Source organism: Rhinoderma darwinii, chromosome 8, assembly GCF_050947455.1.
Source record: "Rhinoderma darwinii isolate aRhiDar2 chromosome 8, aRhiDar2.hap1, whole genome shotgun sequence".
In the NCBI taxonomy this organism is placed as follows: Eukaryota; Metazoa; Chordata; class Amphibia; order Anura; family Rhinodermatidae; genus Rhinoderma; species Rhinoderma darwinii.
Genome location: NC_134694.1, coordinates 114,064,148 through 114,076,333, shown reverse-complemented (window position 1 = coordinate 114,076,333; position 12,186 = coordinate 114,064,148).

Sequence of the window (12,186 nt, the reverse complement as noted above, 5' to 3'; positions counted from 1 at the left end):
CAGCACAGGTTGCCCATATAGTATGCCCGTCCCTGTAGACACCCAGCAGATCTAGATCTTGTCTCGTCTACCTCACCCCATATTCTAGAGACGATGTGGCCATACTATCTCAGTATGGGGGTCTACTTTTTGTGGAGTTTGTTAGGCTTTGTTCACACTTGCGTCATGATTTCTGTTTACAATGCAAACCAAAACGCACGCATAGCCGGATCTGTCGTACAATGAATACCAGCAGTGCCCAACAGACGCCCAATGAGAATCTGACGAAGCCTTCAAGGCAGATGTGAACATAGCCCTAGGTGATCTACCGGGGGATCAGGGGCAGGCACATGTGGAGCACAGGGGATACTGTTGCACATTTTGCTGGTCCCGGTTTCCCCATAATAGTGATAGCGGGTACAATTATCTACTTATTACACTTCCTGTACACAATCGTGCCACCCATGCCATACAGGAGAGATCATTCAGCGTCTCGTCCAGACTGCACTGTGTATTCGCGGGTCACCTGTCATGTTTTATCTAAAATAACGAATCCCTAATATAATATCAGTGGGATGTTATATGTCCTGCTAAGATTACAGTCCAGTCTAATCTAGGCTTCGCTTCACCCAGGGCATAGATCCAGTTCGCTGCCTTATCCCTATTTCCAAATACCCTGGTCAAGGCAGAATGGCTTGCTGGAGCTACCCCTGGCATCCAGTACTGCGGGCACTTGCCCTTCCAGCCCCCTCTATCTATGCCCGTCTGGACCAGTGTGTAATAAATGCAAAAACGGACAAATTTTCCTGACAAACATCCCTGGGCACATTCCTGACACCCTCCTATGCCCACTACATGCGCATTCACACTGCCCTTTCTGTAAACTCTGGTGGCAGGTATGGACGACACCCCGATCCTGGAGTGATCAGCGTGTTGTGACCGGACCGCACCGCACATTCCAGAAACTTTTATTCATTTACAGTTTTGTGCTGCTCCTAATTCCACTTCCACTTATTAAAGGGGTTATGTGGGGACCAAAAATTATTATCAGTGCAGTCCCTGCAGTATGTGATACACTCGCTAATATACATTCCGGTTCCCGTCGCGCTGATTTGGAGATTTCCATAGATTTTTATAGCGCTGCCGGGGGACCGGAACTCTAGTGGCACAGTCTTTAATTATGAGGATACGACTCTTCATCATGTGACCGACCCCGATGTAATCTCTGTATTACTGCTCCTGCTTGTACATAGAATACAGCGAGGCCGGTCACATGACGAAGAGTCGTATCGTCATGAAGGAAGACTGTGCCACTAGACTTCCGGTTCCCCCGAACGGGAGGCAACGGGGACCGGAATGTATATTAGCGAGTGTATCACATACTGCAGGGACTACACTGATAATAATTTTTGGTCCCCACATAACACCTTTAATGAAGGAGTCACATCTGTCGCCTACATTCCCAGCAATACTCTGTGGGCAACGTGGCTACAGTCACTGGGCACCTGTTATCGTGGTCCCAGCTATGATAATGGGGGCTATCGAAAATATCCATTCCCATTACAACCAACTAAAGTGCATACACGTATATCCATGGTTATGGGTCATAGGGTGCGGCCATACTTGTCTTCTGTACTCATACTTCTCATGTGATCGGTGAGGGTCCCAGCAGAATTTTGCATTTCAAGGGCAATTGTGTTGCACTCCTTTCTTATTTCTGTGCGCCCACCCATGTTTCTGTTTCTTCTACCCCATTAAATGATGCTACTGCTTCTTTAAAAACAGGAGTGATCCCATGATAATCCCTCAGAAGTTCTCAGCAGATTCCATCAGTAGATATAGTTGCCATCTGACAGCCACACCCTCTGCTAGCAGTCCATTCACAGAGTACAGACTACCCTAAACAGCTCCAGTATTCTCCTGACAGCATCGGGAGGTCAGCAGGGAAGTTCAGACTATTTTATTATTGGGAGCGATTCTGGTAATAATGTTATATGACGGAATCACTCACCCGGCAATTCCATAATATAAGATATAAGGTCTCTCCACCCAGAGCTCCGCTGTAATACCAACTGATACAATCTCTATATCCAGCTGCTCAGCGTCCGCGCACATTGTCACGTTGCTATCTCTATCTCCTTTCCCTCCAAACATTCGCTATCTGGATTCTCATCCTCTTCCTGCCCTTTAAAATTTCACTAAAGCTGACAGATCCCATGAGAAAGTGCTCAGTCATGGAAGCGCCTGCTCCTCATGATCCACTATCAATATGGCGGTGGGGTCCTACATAATCTATTATACATTCAGTCTGCTTGCTCTGCCTCAGTCCAGTTGCCCTATAACCCCTCACATTCCCTGTGTGTTCCCGGCAGGGGGGCTATAACTTAGTATAATATTCACTATTCACTTCCCTGCATCAAGGAGGGTCCTGAGAAGTTTTTAACAGGGGAAATATTAAAGGAAGGAGGGAGGGGGGAGGTCAGTGCCAGCGCTACCCCCTCTGTCTGGAATCTCAAGCGAAAGTAGGTGGGGGGGTTCAAGACAAGGAAATCTCTTGTCTGCCCTGTGTGTGGCATCATGCCCAATTTATGCCCCCCCAGCGCCGTGGCCTGAAACACAGATCTCACATGTCTAGCTGACCTTACTGCTCATTCCTACAATCCTCACCCTCACAATGCTTCCTTCCTCACCCTTTCCTGCCCTCCTCTCCGTCAGACTTCTCCCCTCTCCACCAGTCTTCTCCCCTCTCCTCTCCGCCAGACTTATCCCCTCTCCTCTCCACCAGTCTTCTCTCCTCTCCTCTCCGCCAGACTTCTCCCCTCTCCTCTCCACCAATCTTCTCCCCTCTCCTCTCCGCCAGACTTCTCCCCTCTCCTCTCCACCAATCTTCTCCCCTCTCCTCTCCGCCAGACTTCTCCCCTCTCCTCTCCACCAATCTTCTCCCCTCTCCTCTCCGCCAGACTTCTCCCCTCTCCTCTCAACCAGTCTTCTCCCCTCTCCTCTCCGCCGGACTTCTCCCCTCTCCTCTCCACCAGTCTTCCCCCTCTCCTCTCCGCCAGACTTCTCCCCTCTCCTCTCCACCAATCTTCTCCCCTCTCCTCTCCGCCAGACTTCTCCCCTCTCCTCTCCACCAATCTTCTCCCCTCTCCTCTCCGCCAGACTTCTCCCCTCTCCTCTCCACCAGACTTTTCCCCTCTCCTCTCCATCAGTCTTCTCCCCTCTCTGTCCACCAGTCTTCTCCCCTCTCCTCTCCATCAGTCTTCTCCCCTCTCCTCTCCGCCAGACTTACCCCCTCTCCTCTCCACCATCCCGCACACTAACACTTTCCCTTTCGTCCCTTTTTGTCTCTTCTTCCTCTCTTATTTCCTTGTAATTCTCTAACTTCTTCATTTTTCTCTCACTTCTCTATTTTCAATGTCCTCACCTCCCCATCATCGGGCGCTCCACTTTCTTTCATCTCAACCCCATTTCATTAGGAGGTGCCGATAGGAAATTTCTGGAAATATTAAGCAGTTATTGTAGATTAGGCGGCACTCACAGAAAGCAGCAAGATTATTGCCCTATTATGGTGCCCCCTACAGGTCTGTACACAGGATCCCTGTGACCTGGGGCTGCACTTCTTCACTCTGAACACATCTGTGGTCTCTCTTCAGCTAAATCTATGGACAGGTTACAAGGCCATATGTACTCAGTGATGTAGCTATAGCGGGTGCAAATGTTGCCATCACAACTGCCCCCCAATCCTGCGGGTCAACAGTACATGCCGCCATATCAGGAAATTGAACGAAACGGAATGATGAATGAATGACATATATAATGTATACAGATTCTCTACGTTCCTTCTTCTCAGTTGTCATCCTTGCTGGTTCTTAACTAATAAAGGGTAGGGATGACATGTAGCTTACAACTTACATAACTATTTTGGGAAAAACCGATGTTTTGCCAAGTGCAGGGCTTAAGGAGGCGGAGCATGACACAAGAATTCAAGCAATACTAAAGAAAGACTCCCTGTATTATGCCCCTCCCCCTTTATGGTAAACACATTGCATTCTGCTCATTTATCATCATCATCATTATTAGAATTGCCCATTCTTACCCACAGCTGCATTCACAATTATGCTTGATGCTCAGCTCAAATGTCCAATCATCAGTTAAGCTGTTAAGGGTTTGTCTGTTAACAAGCTTGCTGACTCTTTCCAATTACAACCAGCAGAATAGTGCGTACTGCTCTGGAGTATAATACAGGATGTAACTTAGGATCAGTACAGGATAAGTAATGCAATGTATGTACACAGTGACTCCACCAGCAGAATAGTGAGTGCAGCTCTGGAGTATAATACAGGATATAACTCAGGATCAGTACAGGATAAGTAATGCAATGTATGTACACAGTGACTCCACCAGCAGAATAGTGAGTGCAGCTCTGGAGTATAATACAGGATATAACTCAGGATCAGTACAGGATAAGTAATGTATGTGCACAGTGACTCCACCAGCAGAATAGTGAGTGCAGCTCTGGTGTATAATACAGGATATAACTCAGGATCAGTACAGGATAAGTAATGTAATGTTTGTACACAGTGACTCCACCAGCAGAATAGTGAGTGCAGCTCTGGAGTATAATATAGCATGTAACTCAGGATCAGTACAGGATAAGTAATGTAATGTATGTACACAGTGACTCCACCAGCAGAATAGTGAGTGCAGCTCTGGAGTATAATATAGCATGTAACTCAGGATCAGTACAGGATAAGTAATGTAATATATGTACACAGTGACTCCACCAGCAGAATACTGAGTGCAGCTCTGGAGTATAATACAGGATATAACTCAGGATCAGAACAGGATAAATAATGTAATGTATGTACACAGTGATTCCACCAGCAGAATAGTGAGCACTGCTCTAGAGTATAATACAGGATGTAACTCACGATCTGACCAGGATAAGTAATGTAATGTATGTACACAGTGACTCCATCAGCAGAATAGTGAGCGCAGCTCTGAAGTATAATACAGGATATAACTCACGATCTGAGCAGGATAATTAATGTAATGTATGTACACAGTGATTCCACCAGCAGAATAGTGAGTGTAGCTCTGGAGTATAATACAGGATGTAACTCAGGATCAGTACAGGATAAGTAATGTAATGTATGTACACAGTGACTCCACCAGCAGAATAGTGATTGCAGCTCTGGAGTATAATACAGGATGTAACCCAGGATCAGTACAGGATAAGTAATGTAATGTAAGTACACAGTGACTCCACCAGCAGAATAGTGAGTGCAGCTCTGGAGTATAATACAGGATATAACTCAGGATCAGTACAGGATAAGTAATGTAATGTATGTATACTGTGACTCCACCAGCAGAATAGTGAGTGCAGCTCTGGAGTATAATACAGGAGGTAACTCAGGATCAGTACAGGATAAGTAATGTAATGTATGTAGACTGTGACTCCATCAGCAGAATAGTGAGCGCAGCTCTGAAGTATAATACAGGATATAACTCACGATCTGAGCAGGATAATTAATGTCATGTATGTACACAGTGACTCCAGCAGCAGAATTGTGAATGCAGCTCTGGAGTATAATACAGGATGTAACTCAGGATCAGTATAAGATAAGTAATGTAATGTATGTACACAGTGACTCCACCAGCAGAATAGTGAGTGCAGCTCTGGAGTATAATACAGGATGTAACTCAGGATCAGTACAGGATAAGTAATGTAATGTATGTAGACTGTGACTCCACCAGCAGAATAGTGAGCGCAGCTCTGGAGTATAATACAGGATATAATTCACGATCTGAGCAGGATAAGTAATGTCATATATGTAAAATATACTGTAAATTGGTGTTCAATGTAGGACAGGATCCTCCACCTCCAGCAGTAGGGACTAGTGTATGCAGCCCTGTAGCTATGAATAAATCCATTGTTTCTTTCTATGATCCACAGTTACGAATGTCCTGAGATCACAAGTCTAGAGTTAATACAACTGTATCTGAAACAGATTATTGTTTTGTGAACCAGGACAAAAAATAAATTGTAATCCTGTCCTGGTCATAATATAAATTCATGGCTAAAAATCACACGAGAAAGAAGAAGAAACAAGTAAAGTAACGGGAGCCGGTTATCAGCAGTGCAACACTTGGGGTGTGAGTCATCGAGGGGAAACTGTAGAGGTCACTTAGATACAGCGCTGGGGTGAGCCTGATGTCTAATGTCTCAGAGTTTGCTGACTTTCTGTTAGCTCTCAGGCTGCAGTATCGATCCTCTTACATCTGTCCCCTGCTGGTTCAGTGTCGCATATGCTTTGTGATTTGCATGCTGGGACATGTGACGTTAATGTAACATAAGGGGGTACATACCACAATATCGGGCTATGCAGCTGCTATGGGGCTCTGGGGAGATGCGGCCCAGTCCTGGTTTGTCCAATTTCCTTTACGCAACCTGTGCAGGACTCCTATCTACAGATGAACTGCATTGCAAGGTGGTGGGGAATTGGCCCAAGGGTCAAGGAAAGGAGTGTACCGCTGCAACAAACACCAGGCCCTTCTGTCCTGGACAGCGAAACCCAGTACCATAATACGGGGCCCAATTTGATCTTTGCTCTGGGGCCCCTCTCTTCCATGTATACCATTGTGTTACACCAGACACTCTACTGTAGACCGGTTGTCTGTGACCTGAGGGTCTTCAGCTGTTGCAAAACTACAACTCCCAGCAAGTCATGACTGACACAGGCTGTAAGGACATGGTGGGAGTTGTAGTTTTGCAATAGTTATAAAACCTCAGGTTGGAGTCCTGCTGAAGATGGATATATAAAAAACCTAATGTCCCAAAATACAATATGTCTTCCCCTCACAGCGGCCACCATCGAGCTTTGTGGAGCAATGTGCCGGATGTGTATGAGGTGCCATCTGAACAGAACATTTTGTGGATAATAACTTGTACTCGACGTCTTATGAACGGTCACCCCCCCATATATAAAATATTTAGCCCTTTTTTAGTGTCCTCGGCCTCAATACTTTCACATGCCCCGCACCGAGTCCTCGCTCCCCCTCCGCCGTCCCCCTCAGCCCTCTCCGCTATGTCTCCATCTCTCTCACTGTAAAGGTCAAGTCTGCGAGGATTAAACCATTTCTTTGTATGATACACAATGGAAGTTTTCCTGCGTTCATGTGTCTGAGCAGATAATCATTTATTATACTGAAACAGCACTGACTTCTCCCACTGGCACAGGTCACCCGCAGGGCACAACGGGAGAATGGTGCTCACAGGATGGGTATAAGGGCTGGAACATTGGTATATACTGTACATAGCTATACACCGCGTTCCAAATTATTATGCACATTGGATTTAAGTGTCATAAACATTTAATTATTAGTTTTTCAATGAAACTCATGGATGGTCTTGTGTCTTAGGGCTCTTTGGATCATTGTAATCAATCTCAGACACCTGTGATAATTAGTTTGCCAGGTGTGCCCAATCAAAGGAAAACTACTTAAGGCTATGTTCACACGGGGTCTTTTGCCGAGTTTTTTGACGCGGAAACCGCGTCGCAAAACTCGGCAGAAACGGCCCGAGAACGCCTCCCATTGATTTCAATGGGAGGCGTCGGCGTCTTTTTCCCGCGAGCAGTAAAACTGCCTCGCGGGAAAAAGAAGCGACATGCCCTATCTTCGGGCGCTTCCGCCTCCGACCTCCCATTGACTTCAATGGGAGGCAGGAGAAAGCGTGTTTTATGCCCGCGGCGCTCAATGGCCGCGGGCGAAAAACGGCGCGATAATTGCTGTTCACACGGAGTATTTTGGGGGAGGAATATCTGCCTCAAAATTCCGTTTGGAACTTTGAGGCAGATATTCCTCCCCCAAAATACTCCGTGTGAACATAGCCTAAGAAGGACGTTCCACATTATTAAGCAGGCCACAGGTTTCAAGCAATATGGGAAAGAAAAAGGATCTTTCTGCTGCCGAAAAGCGTGAAATAGTGCAATACCTTGGACAAGGTATGAAAACATTGGATATTTCAAGAAAACTTAAGCGTGATCATCGTACTGTGAAAAGATTTGTGGCTGATTCAGAGCACAGAAGGGTTCATTCAGATAAAGGCATAATGAGGAAGGTTTCTGCCAGACAAATGAATAGGATTAGGAGAGCAGCTGCTAAAATGCCATTGCAAAGCAGCAAACAGGTATTTGAAGCCACTGGTGCCTCTGGAGTCCCGCAAACCTCAAGGTGTAGGATCCTCCAGAGGTTTGCAAGTGTGCATAAAGCTATTATTCGGCCACCCCTAAACAATGCTCACAAGCAGAAACGGTTGCAGTGGGCACAGAAATACATGAAGACTAATTTTCAAACCGTGCTGTTTACTGATGAGTGCCGTGCAACCCTGGATGGCCCAGATGGATGGAGTAGTGGATGGTTGGTGAATGGCCACCATGTCCCAACAAGGCTGCGACGTCAGCAAGGAGGTGGCGGAGTCATGTGTTGGGCTGGAATCATGGGGAGAGAGCTGGTAGGCCCCTTTAGGGTCCCTGACTGTGTGAAAATGACCTCTGCAAAGTACGTAGAGTTTATAACTGACCACTTTCTTCCGTGGTACAAAAAAAGAAGAACCGTGCCTTCCGTGTCAAAATTATCTTCATGCATGACAATGCACCATCTCATGCTGCAAAGAATACCTCTGTGTCATTGGCTGCTATGGGCATAAAAGGAGAGAAACTCATGGTGTGGCCCCCATGTTCCCCTGACCTCAACCCTATTGAGAACCTTTGGCGCATCCTCAAGCAAAATATCTATGAGGGTGGGAGGCAGTTCACATCAAAACAGAAGCTCTGGGAGGTTATTCTGACATCCTGCAAAGATATTCAAGCAGAAACTGTCCAAATACTCACAAATGCAATGGATGCAAGAATTGTGAAGGTGATATCAAAGAAGGGGTCCTATGTTAACATGTAACTTGGCCTGTGAAGTTTTTTTTTATTGAAAGAGCTTTTGATTTCTGTAAATATGACCTCCTGATGCTGCAAATTCAACAAATGACCATTTTACTTCTCTTTACAACCTTTACAATGTTTTGATCTCTGTTGTTCCTAATAATGTGAAGCATTTTGAATTTTTTACTTCTAAAAAAAAATCTGTTATCATTAGGAGATTTGTTCAATAAAATTCTCATTATACTCCAACGGTTGATGCTGGAAGATTATACTGACTGTCATTTGCATCGACTATTTAGAAAAATCAGCGAAAAATAACATTTGCATAATAATTTGGAACGCAGTGTATATACTCTGGATGGTGGATGGGTATAGAGTACAGTGGTACACACAGGATGGGTATAGCGGGTGGCACATCGGTATATACATAGGTATATATACTCTGGCTGGTTGAGGAGTATAGAACATGTTTGGGAGGTACATTGCTGATTTTTGTACTTCTCAATACTCAGGGTGGTACATGGTATAATACACAGTATAATACTCAGGGTGGTACATGGTATAATACACAGTATAATACTCAGGGTGGTACATGGTATAATACACAGTATAATACTCAGGATGGTACATGGTATAATACACAGTATAATACTCAGGATGGTATAAGGTATAATACACAGTATAATACTCAGGGTGGTACATGGTATAATACACAGTATAATACTCAGGGTGGTACATGGTATAATACACAGTATAATACTCAGGGTGGTACAAGGTATAATACACAGTATAATACTCAGGGTGGTACATGGTATAATACACAGTATAATACTCAGGATGGTACATGGTATAATACACAGTAGAATACTCAGGGTGGTACATGGTATAATACACAGTATAATAATCAGGGTGGTACATGGTATAATACACAGTATAATACTCAGGGTGGTACATGGAATAATACACAGTATAATAATCAGGATGGTACAAGGGTATAATACACAGTATAATACTCAGGGTGGTACATGGTATAATACACAGTATAATACTCAGGGTGGTACATGATATAATACACAGTATAATACTCAGGGTGGTACATGGTATAATACACAGTATAATACTCAGGGTGGTACATGGTATAATACTCAGGGTGGTACATGGAATAATACACAGTATAATACTCAGGGTGGTACATGGTATAATACCCAGTATAATACTCAGGGTGGTACATGGTATAATACCCAGTATAATACTCAGGATGGTACATGGTATAATACACGGTATAATACTCAGGATGGTACATGGTATAATACACAGTATAATACTCAGGGTGGTACATGGTATAATACCCAGTATAATACTCAGGATGGTACATGGTATAATACCCAGTATAATACTCAGGGTGGTACATGGAATAATACACAGTATAATACTCAGGGTGGTACATGGTATAATACCCAGTATAATACTCAGGGTGGTACATGGTATAATACACGGTATAATACTCAGGGTGGTACAGGGTATAATACACAGTATAATACTCAGGGTGGTACATGGTATAATACACAGTATAATACTCAGGGTGGTACATGGTATAATACACAGTATAATACTCAGGGTGGTACAGGGTATAATACACAGTATAATACTCAGGGTGGTACATGGTATAATACACGGTATAATACTCAGGGTGGTACATGGTATAATACACAGTATAATACTCATGGTGGTACATGGTATAGCACACAATATAATACTCAGGGTGGTACAGGGTATAATACACAGTATAATTCTCAGGGTAGTAGATGATATAATACACGGTATAATACTCAGGGTAGTACATGATATAATACACAGTATAATACTCAGGGTGGTACATGGTATAATACACGGTATAATACTCAGGGTGGTACAGGGTATAATACACAGTATAATACTCAGGGTGGTACATGGTATAATACACAGTATAATACTCAGGGTAGTACATGGTATAATACACAGTATAATACTCAGGGTGGTACATGGTATAATACACAGTATAATACTCAGGGTGGTACATGGTATAATACACAGTATAATACTCAGGGTAGTACATGGTATAATACACAGTATAATACTCAGGGTGGTACATGGTATAATACACAGTATAATACTCAGGGTGGTACATGGTATAATACCCAGTATAATACTCAGGGTGGTACATGGTATAATACACAGTATAATACTCAGGGTGGTACATGGAATAATACGCAGTATAATACTCAGGATGGTACAAGGGTATAATACACAGTATAATACTCAGGGTGGTACATGGTATAATACACAGTATAATACTCAGGGTGGTACATGATATAATACACAGTATAATACTCAGGGTGGTACATGGAATAATACACAGTATAATACTCAGGGTGGTACATGGTATAATACCCAGTATAATACTCAGGGTGGTACATGGTATAATACACGGTATAATACTCAGGGTGGTACAGGGTATAATACACAGTATAATACTCAGGGTGGTACATGGAATAATACACAGTATAATACTCAGGATGGTACATGGTATAATACACAGTATAATACTCAGGGTGGTACATGGTATAATACCCAGTATAATACTCAGGGTGGTACATGGTATAATACCCAGTATAATACTCAGGGTGGTACAAGGTATAATACACAGTATAATACTCAGGGTGGTACATGGTATAATACACCGTATAATACTCAGGGTGGTACATGGTATAATACACAGTATAATACTCAGGGTGGTACATGATATAATACACAGTATAATACTCAGGATGGTACATGGTATAATACACAGTATAATACTCAGGGTGGTACATGGTATAATACCCAGTATAATACTCAGGGTGGTACATGGTATAATACCCAGTATAATACTCAGGGTGGTACAAGGTATAATACACAGTATAATACTCAGGGTGGTACATGGTATAATACACAGTATAATACTCAGGGTGGTACATGGTATAATACACAGTATAATACTCAGGGTGGTACAGGGTATAATACACAGTATAATACTCAGGGTGGTACATGGTATAATACACGGTATAATACTCAGGGTGGTATATGGTATAGCACACAATATAATACTCAGGGTGGTACAGGGTATAATACACAGTATAATTCTCAGGGTAGTAGATGATATAATACACGGTATAATACTCAGGGTGGTACATGGTATAATACACAGTATAATACTCAGGGTGGTACATGGTATAATACACGGTATAATACT